This window comes from Malaclemys terrapin, chromosome 4, assembly GCF_027887155.1.
Source record: "Malaclemys terrapin pileata isolate rMalTer1 chromosome 4, rMalTer1.hap1, whole genome shotgun sequence".
NCBI classification, from domain to species: domain Eukaryota; kingdom Metazoa; phylum Chordata; order Testudines; family Emydidae; genus Malaclemys; species Malaclemys terrapin.
This window is the reverse complement of record NC_071508.1, coordinates 118,445,805-118,458,587: the sequence shown is the minus strand read 5'-3', so window position 1 is coordinate 118,458,587 and position 12,783 is coordinate 118,445,805. Positions and strand designations below refer to the sequence as shown.

General features: G+C 40.8%; 1 protein-coding gene across 5 annotated transcripts in view; it reads right to left on the bottom strand.

Moving 5' to 3' along the window:
* FLRT2 (fibronectin leucine rich transmembrane protein 2) overlaps positions 1-12,258 on the bottom strand; it is a 68,404-nt gene extending 56,146 nt beyond the window's left edge. For 2 of the 5 annotated variants that reach the window (XM_054026203.1, XM_054026206.1), the window contains exon 1: positions 9,485-10,358. The gene's annotated coding sequence lies outside the window, so the exon portion shown is untranslated. The other 3 variants (XM_054026209.1, XM_054026205.1, XM_054026207.1) reach the window with 3 other exon arrangements.
* Between the last annotated feature and the right edge of the window lie 525 nt (positions 12,259-12,783).

Here is a 12,783-nt window from a genome sequence, read left to right as displayed (position 1 = left end):
ACAAAACCTAATTGTGAGTTCTAATTAGCCTAAAGAACTGGCAACTTTATTCACCAGATCCTTTCTGGTTGGATGTCTTTATACAACTAACTAAATACTTCAGAAGTCCTGTCTCAGACTGTGTTGTGTAAAATGAGAGAGAGTCTTACTGTCTAAATACAAACATACATCAATAAATTCACCCCAGTTAGTGCAAGGGAATGTAAATTACACTCCTTTAACAGTCAGGGCTGCTAAACCTGGCATTTGTTCCCTTCCAGGGCACAATAGCTGTTCTTTCTGCCTGGCATGAGATGGTACTCTCCTGCCAATCATGGTCATCATTCAACCCAAACCAATACATAGATTATACTTACACAACTCCTTAAAATCCCTGACTGTTTCCTCACCAGATATAACAAAGTAGCCTATGAACTCAGACTGATATTTTTGAAATTTGGCTATGTTTGTTCTCTTACTAATATCGGGGAGTAGGGTAGGGTGTGGGACATCGTCTCTTGGTGGGTACATGTATAACCAAACCATCATCCTGCAACTTGTAAAATATGACTGCATAGGAGATACTGATAGCCTAAGGGAAGTTCTGGATAATAGAGACTCATAATCAGAATTCCCATGTATTTGATCCAATACAGTTTCCATCAATGTCACAGAAATATGAGTGGTTGTGAAATTCAGAGTCATCATTGCCCCTAGAAACTGATGTATACACTTCCAACTTTGGACAAATGAAGGGCAAAGAACTCATGCCAAAAAATTCCAGTCATACAACTCCTTAACCTTAGGGTGGCTGCTGAAACTTACAGTAGTTCAAGATCTAGCCGTTTCAGTTGGTAGCACATGACCTACTTATGCTGATGCCCAATCCATCTACTTGTAATCAAACTGCCCCTTTATCTGTAAATCCCCAATCACAACATGTAGGATGTGTGGATCTGCTGATAAGAAATTTTTGCAGGAAAAGAGAATCTGGGCAGATAACAGTTTTATTTCCAGGGCTGCTGGCAGCAACTCTAACACCTCATTTATTCCAGATTTATAAAGGTCCACTGTGTAGATCTGAGGGTAGAGCTGAACATTTAACAGCTATGGTAACAGAATGTGTACCCACACACTATATTTGATGCTAAATATCAAGTTAAAATGATATTGATCATACTATTCCAATTTGGAATGAAAACAATTATCTTGTTAGCATTTAGTTTTCCATCAGGCCCGATTCTCTAATCTGTTATCCTGGTTTTACAACTATGTAATGTGATATGATTTCAATGGAAATATACCAATCCAGGTAGGCGACTCAGACCCATAGTCTTCCAAAAGAAATGGTAGTAACCCAGCTGCATGAGTCATTTAAAACTGTACTGGACAAAGTAATACTTTTGGGAGCACTCCTGTATTGGCTATGACAGCAAAGTAGAGCGAAAAGGAGGACAGACAAAACTGAAGGCATCTTTTCCATCTCTACATTCTGTGATAACACTAATTCCTATGTATCCTAGTCCAATAAACAGCTATGTGGAAGGTCTGAACTAATTAGTCTCCAAAATCAGAAGGAAATGAACTTGCCAAATGAGCCTTTGTAATTCAAATTCTCTTAAAGGGTTTTCTTTCTGCCATAAATATAATTCTGCATACACAGTATCATATACATGGAAGATTTTGTTAAAACAGTTCATGGATAAAGCAATTAAAGCAATAGTATGTTAGCTGGTCTGCTACAGAGATTATGAAAAGTGTGTGTATATGGTGATGGGAGATCTAACACTGTTCACGGCATTCAGAGTACAAATTTTACAAAGAGAGATATACCTTGTATTCTTTTATTGCCTATTTTCAAAGCTATAATAGTAGACACTTTTCTCTCTGAGTAAAGACTGTTATTGTGTTATACACCACTGCTAAAGCAAGAGGTTCTGAAATTAATTTTGTCAAAAGGTGAAAGTAATTTCTCAGACAAAAAGAGTGTGCTACTGGCAGGATGCATTTTACAGTTTTCCGCTGAATTGCAGATCAACTTAAAAAACAATAACAAAACAAAACAAAAGCATCCTCCCTAAGCTCTATGACATAGAGCCAGAGCAAAATATTTCAAAGGTCACTGTTGAGCATATACCAATTTGATACAAAGAGTTAAATGACACGGTTTGAAAGGGCTTTTATTCATTCATTTATTCATGTACGTGTGCTGCTACATTCATGCAGTGTTACATTGTATACCCATCTGCAGCATTAGACAACTTTGTTTTTAGATTGGCCTTTGTTCATTTCATTTTCAAGGTACTGAAATGTATGCTGGACAATCACCCTTTTCAAATACATAATTGTACATAAATGAAAAAATTGAAATTCATTTTCTGTGGGCACTTGAGAGGGGAAAATGTCTCAGCTGGTATTTGAGACATTAAAACAAGACTGGATGATTTACAGAGGACAATCTTGAGCAAGACAAGATGACCTAATTGGTCTTCTCCATCTCTCTCTTTTATGATTCAGTGAACAATATGTGGCTAACAGCAGTAAATCAGTAAAGAGAGATGCAATATGCATGTGGAACATTACTATATTTGGTTGGAGTCTTCTAACTGTGATCCAGAGCAAACATTGGAAGTACTGATTTCACACTGCCTTAGGCATTTTTCTATGCTTATTATTTATTATAAAGCAATCATTAACTTTTTCAACTGATATGACTTAAGAAAGAAAATTCAGCCTGATGGAACTTGTAAATAGCCCTGAAGTCTGGTTAGGATAAGGGATAAGATGAAAAGCTATCACAGGCCAAATCCAGTTAATTGTTTTCAAGGGGATTGCTCATGAAAATGAAGCAAACTAGATTTGGCCCAGGAAGCCAGTCACATAGACTGGTGTAACTTAGTCTTGCAGAAACCTTTCAATGCTGGCGCAACTATCACTCACAATCAGGGATGCCTCCACTCCCAGTCCAAGAACAAAATTACGATGAGATACTAAAATACTGCTGACAAATATTCCCACTTTTACAGATACTCCAGCTCTTTAATTAACATCATTCCATACACAAAATAGTTCACTACATCCAGCTTGCCAATGAAATAATAACCCAAAGTGAACTTTTCAAGCCTGGTCTACACACAGCTTGTGTATGGGTATAACTCTGTTGGTTAGGGGGTATGATATTTCACTGAAATACTTGTATAACCCCAAATGTGGACACAGTTATATCAGTATAAATGTGCCTTGAGCCAGTATAGATTGCTTCCTGCCTATGTGGGAACGTTTATATCAGTATAACTGCAACCACACTAGGGGAATTGTACTGCTTTAGCTATCCCAGTATAAAATCAACTTGCCTATGTCAGGGTAGCAGGATTGGCCCCACAGTCAAAAAACTTAATTGTGACATTGTTTTTCATCCATAGAGTTTTGTTTAGCAGTTGTATGTATCATTTTCTAGAGAGTCTACCAAATAAATCATCAAAAGCAAGGCACATAAATCCAGATGGAATGTTCATAGTGCTGACTTGACGCCCAATTCGACTGATATTAATGAGAGTTGAGAGCACTCAATACCTAGAAGACTTGGATCCATGGTCTAGAAACTTACAGTGAAGAAAAAAATTCTAAATTATCTTTTTGTTGGGGTTGTGTTTCTATTGACAAAAGCAATTTCTGATTTTTTTTTTAAACTGACAGTAACTTTACTCAATCATGGGAGGTTTTGTAGGACAATTCAGGGGAGACATTGTTGCACTTTAATTGTTACTGCAGTTGTTTTTCTTCTATGTGAAGAAAGTACAGGAGAGTTAAAGTGAGGGAAATGTTTGTAATTTTTAACCTAAGGGGTATTTTACCCTATGATTGCTAAATTGTGGTCAAGTTGCAATCTATGACCCTGAGGATTTGTGTCTGTGTATCTATATCATGCATATCTATATCAAATACTAGAACACATGCAATCAATTCTACATCTCACACAAGTAACCCTTATGCATGAGAGAAGTCTTGTTTACTTCTATGGAACTACCCAAATAGCTAAGAACCATTTGTGTGACTAAATGGTGTAAGACTGTGCCTTTGGTTAAGAAGTGAAACATTCTCTTTGCTCTTTACTTTCCCTGTTGTTTTTTGATTATGCAGTGATATGAGCTGCCAACTTCAGTAGGGAAAGACACAATCTTACAGTATGAGCCTATTTCAGTCCTGATAAGGTGCTGATAATGCTTTCCATGCAGGTATCTGACCTTTTCTGGCTTTAATAGATCGTGTAATATTTGTGTACAGTTTATAATAGCTGCTGTGGAAGAAGTGCCTAGCACCAGCTTGCACAGGTATTAATGTAGGCAGAAGTCATTCCAAGTAGAGGCCCAACAGCTTGACAAGGAATTTTTTGATGGAAGGGGGTGGTATTTTAAAATCATGTGGCCTAACCCTGCACTTCTCACTCAAATTCATTGATATTAATAGGAATCTTGCCTGAGCAAAAAGTGCAGAACGGAGCAGTTGGCTTATTTTATTATTTCAAAAGGCAATTGATTGGATGTCTGCCAGCATGAGAGCTGTTTTATTTTTAGTGAATCCCAATTAAATTATACATAAAACAGCCTTTTAAACAGAGGAGAAATCACCCCTCTTCTCTCTCCTCCCGCCCCCCACACCTTCTGGCCACCTCAATCCAAGTAGTTCTAATATGGTACCATGTTGGGAAGAGGAGTGATAAAAGGAACAAAGGATCCTCTCCGGCTTAACTCTTACTCAGGATCTGGCCCCACATGAGTAAAGACTTACAGGATCAGACCCTAGATTATTATGAGTATTTAAAGGTTATCTCCCCAAATATATTTCAATTTTTTTTTTTTTTAATTTCTGTGACTGGGGTTTTTAACCCATAACTGTCACAGAGAATTACAATATTAATTTATCAGTTGAATAGCTGGCCAATGATTAATAATTATGAAGGTGGCCTTTTGACTTGAAAGCCATGTCAGAAAATTTTCTGTGACCTTTCGGTACTCATGCTCTGTAAGGGCCTGATCTTGCAATGTGCCAATCAGCTCCTGTGAGATGCAGAGCACCCTTCACCTTGCATGAACTTCAATGGGGGCTGAGGGGTGCCCAGCACCTGGCAGGATTGAGCAGGATGGACCTGATCCTGCATCATTTGAAGTTTATGGGAGTTTTGCCTGAACAAGGTCTGCGGGGTCAATTTCAATGACATTGGTCTCTTGAATGAACCACAAGGTCTACACGCTTATATAAATACATCCTCACATTAAACTAAGTTGAGGAAGGTTGCTTTTAAAATACATTAATAATATGGTTCCAATTTGAGGTAAAATATACAGAAGACATTTAAGCAGCAGAACTACGAGCACAAGATTTCTTTTTCTTTTTTAAAAAATGATGTTTACAGAACTCTTTATGCATCATTAAGTTTTCTGGAATCCTGACCATAGCATGATGGATTTGTTTTAAAAGGTTGCTGGTGTTTAGTTTTGATTCACTTCAAAGGGGCATGTCAGAAGGAAGAAAATAAAGGCAGTTAGTTGCGTAAATCACAAGTAAAAAATGAGAGGGAACATGAAGGTTCCAACAACTTTGCCATCAACTGAAAATAACAACATTTATTGTACTAATACAAGCTTTTACTGTTTGATGCAACTAGAATATGTTTGGTTTAAGGGAGAATAGTTTTTATTTAAAATATTTTTCATAGGGTTAGTGATGATAGTGCTGGGTTTTTTTTTAATCTGTTTGTTTTAATAAAACAGCTCTAAAAAGTAATAGGGTTTAATAATCATGCTTAATGGTCATTTTCTTTGTCAGTTAATTGAAAAGACTAGGTCAAACATTACTAGAGGGGAAATAAACCTAGTGTCTTCAATATATGCTAATTTAGCCTTCTTTAAAATAGTAACTTTACTGTTGTACCTTTCTGCTCCCTTTAAACACAAATATTTTCCACAGGTAAATGCAAATCTGTATCTTTCTGCCGCAAATACAAGCTCTTTTAATTTTTTTTAGCAAATAAATAAATAAAAAACCCACATAAAAGCTCCTGAGTAAAGACTGCCCAAGGGGAGGGAGAAGAAAACAAAACAAAACACCCAAAACCACCATATTACCAAGCAGTAATGCACCAAATACAATCTGGAACATGTCAAACAATGGTATCCACCCACCTAAGAAATGTGCTAATCTAAATCCTCAATTGCTGTTAACAATAATTAACTAAAACATGAAATATGTATGTGGATACAAGCAAGAGACAAATTAGTATTGAGAAGCAGTGTTTAATAATCTACTAAAAGAGACCATCTGTTTATAAAGACCCCTTTTCCCTTGATCTCTGACATGTATTCATAATATAGACACAGCTGGATTTTTTTTTTATTTTTTAAAATACCCTGATACTATAAAGTCCTACCTACGGTATATCTGGTCCAAATGTTTGTCTCAAGTTTCAGTTGTTATGTAAGCACTCTGGGGCAATAAAATTTCACTTACAATCATCAGGCTTTGGAGTAAGTATTAAAACATCAGATGGACTGCACTGCTTTCTTTATTGGCTTTGGACAGTACTTGATTTATTTTTTTAACGCTGATCGTATTCTCAATGCTCTCTGGAATAGCTGTCTAGATGTCTCTTTTTCTTTAAATTACTAGTACTTACTTGGGCTTGGGTTTGTTTTGTTTGTTGGTTTAAATAGTTGTTAAATTACATTACCAACAGAGGACACTACTTTGGGAAGATTGCAAGAAAGTTAGGTGACTTCTAGGTATCAAAAAGCAAAGCAATTCATATACCATGTTTTCAATCTACTTTAGAGAAAAAGAGAGAAAAAAACACACACCATCGATCCTACACTTCTCACAGATAGAGGTCACTAATGGACTGAATTTGAATCAGTGTGGTAGAAACCGCAAAGTTATATGAAAGTAATCTAGTGAAAAATGAACTCATTTTGAGATTAAAGAAAAGGTAGCAGAGATGATTAAGAAAAGCCCTCACCTTCACAGAAACAATGTTATCCTAAAGGTACCCTCTTTTCAGTCTGTTAAACAGAAAGTGCGGTACTGGGAAAGCCTGATACTGTTGCATATTTGAACTCCTGCTTGTTTTTGAGTTTGTAAACCTTAGTTTACCTTTTTCTTCTGTTAAAGGGTATGGAAAAACCAAACCTGATAAGATTTTGCACTTTGGAGATCTGCTATTTTAAGCAATTCAAGACTAGTACATTCTTGATTCTGGATTGAAACCATAGCCCATGTAATGCAGATTCCAACTGGGAGGGTGTAGAGTTGCTATAGGGTGATATGCCTGAATCCTAAATCAAGCTATCCAACAGGCCAGGATATAAATGTGACTTGTAACAGTGGCTCAGATTAGATCCAGACAGAGGCAAACCCGGATAAAATATCATCATAAGAAATATAGGGTGTATGTGTGTGTCAGGAGGGAATCTTTTTAGAATACCATGTGCATTCCAACACAATTCCTCTTTGTTATAGCCTTGGACTTTGAAAACTGTGAGGAGTCTTCTGATCACAGATAATTTTACAAGCACTGCATTAACAGAGGGATTGGAATTGCTTCATTTACAGAGTTTCTGCCCTGCATGATCATTCTTTTAACTGCCTGGCTACCCAGTCAGGAGGGAGAACAGCAATTTAGATGGCAAATCCTCTACAAATGGAGAAGTTCAAGGTGCATATGTAATGCCCCATCATAGCCCAGTAGCAGGGGCTAGTTGCATAGATATTTTGCAATGTTTCATTCTGGATTCATTTTCAAGAGAAACATGAACCTGGAACAAATCAGCATTGTATTTTTTTTATACAAGTCACTTTTTAAACTTAGTAATTATGGCTTTTAGAGGCATCTGTTGTATCACAGTGATGCATAGCCATGCCCCAATGATAGCAATGCACATTATGACTCTATTTCAAAGAGAGAGAAAAAAAGATTTATTGGTGCTGTACCTTTAAATTAATTTGGAAAAATGACAGAAGGCTAATATTGTTCCCCCCCACACACACACACACTTTCATTTCCATATAGATTTAGAGCCCTCTCAGTGAGTTTTCTCTGAATCCATGGTTGAATAAAAGGTGCCTTTGGGTAAAAATCACATCATGCCATGAATGAGGTGCATGGGAGGTTTGTGGGGTTTTTTTTTTCTGAGTAAAGACTGTAGGATTTGACTCCACATGTTAGATCAAGCTTGAGGTCTATTAGATTCTATTAGTTTGCAAGCTCTGAGAAGTTAGATGCAGTAAATAAATGTGTGTGTGAGAGAGAGAGAGCGAGAGCGAGAGCGAGAGAGCGCTCTCTCTGGAGTATCTCTCCCGCTTCCCAAAAAATGCAACCAACCTCTTCTTTTCGGTTTAGCAGGGGCTCTGCGTGGCCAAAAAGCAGCATCTGAAGAAATCTAATTAGGACCTTCCACACACTGCACAGACATTTACACGGGTTTGTACCTTTGACTTTATTAGCTTATTATAAGCCTTAAAACAGGTTTCCTCCATTACAATTAATTAAAAGCTCCTGTTGACTGATTCCCACTCCAAGGAGAAGGTAAATAGATTCTCCCTTACTTTGCAGCCGGTGTTTTGTTTTGTTTTTATCCTCACCCGATGGAGAGGGTGTGTGTGTGTGTGTGTGTGTTAAATAATCATGATTTGACTATTTATATTAGAGGCTGCTGTGTATTTGGAAGACTTGATGCAATTGTTTCTCTCTTGCGCTCACTCATGCACCCACCCCTGTTCATGTCGCTATAGATAGGGGTCTGATGAATTCTGATGCTTGTACAGTTAGTTCCCTTTTCTCCCCTTGTCTGTTCATTTGGATTTCTTAATGCTTGTCAGCAGTGAACAATCTGCCATCTCTTCCTAGCCTGGCTCATCTGTTAAAGTTCCAGTTGCCAAAAGGATTCCCCCCTCCCCCCCAAAAAATCAAACATTATTTCCACCCCTCGAGATTACAACTCAGAGGTTCGTCTCTACAGATCTTCTAGGTGTTTCCTTTGAAAGCTGGAGCCTTGTTTCTCTATCATGGAGAGGTTGGGGTGCACATACGTGCGCGGGGAGGAGGGTTGTCTTTTGTATGGATGCTAAAATGGTAGCGGGCAATCTATCGTCATTAAAATGATTTGCGATGATGAGGGTGAAAGCTTTGAGATCCATTCAAAATACACTCTGATTGAAACAAACCAAAGCCAGGAAACTTATATTGAAATTCACTAACTGGCGTAAAATAACCGAGCAACCCTCCTGACACTTGTCACATACCATTCATAAATCTGTGTGTGCGTGTGTATGTTTATGTCACACACACACACACAGTCTCTAATGCGATGGAGGGTGATATTTCTAGTATAGAACCCGATCCTGGATCATTAACTTCTTACCTCCTTCTATTGAAGTAGAAGGGTAGCTGCAAACTGCTGGGGAACTGGAATTAGCAGGGAGGAAAAGGGGAGAAATGAAATCCCATCTGTACCTGGCAGGGCTGGGAATCCTTCTCCGGCACCGATCATAATCCCCCTCTGCGCCTTTTGCCCCCCACACCAAAACTTTTGCTGCAGCTGACGGCGCTTCTCCTTGGTGGTGGCCGAGCTGGTCGCCTTTGGCAGTATCCAATGTGGTGCGGGCGAAAAGCTGCCGGAGCCCGAGCCCGCCCTGCAGGCTCCGCTTCCCCGCAGGCTGGCGCTTGCCTGAGCCTCCTCTCCGGAGCGCTCCGTTCCCCTTCTCTCTCCTTCCTCCCTTAGGAGGCAGCGGCATCATCCTCCCCCTTTCTCCTCCACCTCCTCCTCCAACGCGCAGCCCAGGGCGCTGGCATCCCCAGCACACTTTCTCTCCGCGCTTCTCTTCCTGCCCTCCCGCTGCCCCCAAATAAATAAAGGAAGGAAGGGAGGGAAGGAGAAGCCGAAGGAACCCGATCAAGCCTGGTCGTTTTCTCCGCTGGAGACGATGAGTGGATCACATGAGGAGGAGCCACACAGACCCAGGACCCCGTGAAGTCTCAGGAGGGACCGGACACATATGTGTGAACAGTCGCGTGTCTGTCGGTCTCCCTTTCTCTCCTAGTCCTGGGCTTGCTTTCAGCTGGGCTTGCAGTCTGATCTTAGCCGTTATGATGCCCCAGATCTGACTATTCCCTGCTAATGTAAGTCGTGCTTTTTTCTCTCTCTCTCTTCCCCCCTCCCTGCCTGACACCCCAGGGAGATGTTTACAGTAATGAATTCAGTTGATAGCCATCTCTCTCTCCCCCTCTCCTGGAGTCCCTCCCACATTGCTAGTTTAAAGAATGCTTGGAAGGCAGCGTTGGGCTGCAACCTAGAGCTTTCCAAGAGGCAAAGTCAGGCTCTGGGTTGTTGTTTTTTTAACCCACCCCTTGCCGAAAGCGGTGTTTGCTCCATCAGAATAGTGCCTACGCGAAATGTACTATATGGCGCTGGCAATGCGAAGCATCTTAGAAGTGTGTTACAGTCTAGATCCGGGCCGATGTGTGGGGTTAGTTGCTTTAATTGCAAAGAGGGGTTCTCCTCTCGCCAAATAGCTGTGCCAAAGAAGGTAACACCGGCAACATAGCGCTATTCTTGCATAATGAATGCCCCCCTCTCCCCGTTAGGAATAAGGCCACCGTGTGCTCTGCGACTGTTCCTTTCTCCTGTCTGAGGGCTGTTGGAGCATATCAACGGGGATTATTTTAAATAAAAGAAACTCCCGGGGCCAGTGATCCAAAAGAAGAGGTGCCCAAATTATAATAATCCTTTCCGCCAACATGGCGTTATTTCACGTGCGTGCAACCTCTGACAATTTCTCTCTCTCTCCCTTTTCCCCTCTCTACGAACTTTTATCTGGGAAATAACAACAAAACAAAAAAATCATATCACTGGGGAAATAAACGGATCTTTTTTAATAAGCTGTCTGATTGCCGTGATCAGCCAGACAGATTTAAAACTGCTGGAGAAACCTGAGGATGTATTTTATGGCCAACTATGTCTTGCCATACATATCAGATAATCCCCGTACTGATGTCTTGTACGGAGCCAAGAACCCCTTTTAAGGTTTTTTTGTTTGTTTGTTCTGTTTTGTTTTTTGCACATTTTCCGGATTGTCTGCAATTCTCTCAGTGGGAAAGAAAAAGAAAAAAAAAAAAAAAAAAAAAACCCTTCCTAGTTCTGTAGTAAGTGCCTGCCATGTTCTAACAAGTCCAGATAAACGCTGTGTTATTTAATTTTGAAGAGCAAGTTGCAATATAGACTTTCCAAGGGTGGGAGCCATGGCTACCTAGAAAGTGCAGGACACAGACTGTGTTTTAAGTTATTATAGAGGTGGGGAGAGAGGAAAAGAGGAGGGAGAATAGGTGTATTCAATCAATTCCATGTGTCTATTAGCCAGGAAAGGCAATTGAAGTGTCTCGGGATGTATTTATTCATTGCCTTTGGCTGCATGATGAACTTGCAATGTCTGTTCATCTGTAGTTTAAAAGTGGAGCCATCTGACATAGGTTTCTAAATCTTATTCTAAATTCATTTGGGGTCTAAATTATTCCCCCCTTTTCAAGGGCATACCTCATCCTGAGGCCGCTTGATGTGGGATGCTCTGTTTGATGCAATCCATAGAGATGGCCAATGTTTTAGAGAATGGACTTGTGCGCAATATTCTGTGCCCCTCTCTCCTTTATAAACCCCCTCCACACACACAACCACCACCACCAGCGCTACCACCACTTTGACTTTCCCTTCCACGCGCCAACCTTTTCCCACAGTGTAGTGCCCTTAAAGGTGGATAAAGAAAGACTACAATTATAGCGCACTGAAATAGCCCGCACCCCAGACAAGTTGTATTGCAGAAGTGCGCTGAAAAGAATGCCAAGGGGCAAATCAGGGGCGAAGGGCAGCCTGCCTGTGCCATCTTGCCAGGAACTTCCCTCAGCGGATGCAACATCAAAGCTTGCTGCTCACTACACTGCCCAGTCCCGGAGCTTTATTTCCCCGAGCACAGTCGCCTGTGACCGCCACCACCCCTGACCTTGATCTTACTTCCAGATGAGACATGTATCTACCCCGGTGCACTGCCGTGACCCGGGAGGGGGGAGACTAGAATATCCTGCCCTTCTGTAGGGACTCGGGGGGTGAGGGTGATAGGAGTTGTCTGCATGATGGCAAACACCTAGCGGCTTTTTTACCTTTGCAGCACAGGGGTGGCAGGTGTCTTCTCCAGAGTCCCACAGGGATCAGTAGGATTCTGTTCACAAAGCATAGCTAAGGCGCTTGTGCCGCGACTTCGCCCGGGCTCAGACTGGAGTACTGTGCAAACCAGGGAAAGCTGAAGCGCAGAGCTGGCACCGTTCAAGGCAGGGTGGAAATAATCACCAATGAAGAGAAGGGCTGCTGCCATCAAACCTACTCTCTGCGTGCAGCTTCATGCTGGCCCCGAGGAATGAAAGTAGCGCCAGCCCTAAGGGGTTAAAATCGGACCTAAACATTCCAGAGAATGAACGGAGTCTTTCAAAGCTCGATTCGGAGTTTTTTTTTTAAAGGGCCAGGAGCCCTGTTGGGTGGGGAGTGTGTGTGGGGGGTGGGTGGGATGGGGAGGGGGGTTAAAGGTAATTATTTTAAAGTTAATGTTACTGAAGCTGAGTGATTGGTACAAGGTGAGAGACATTTTCTCCTTGTCAACCCCTACAAATAGACTTTTTTTAAAAGCTATCAATGGGACTGATTGCAAGAGATGTTTGCTGCACTACCCCTCCTCCCCCCATGATAGAGCCGCTCTCACAAATGCCTGACT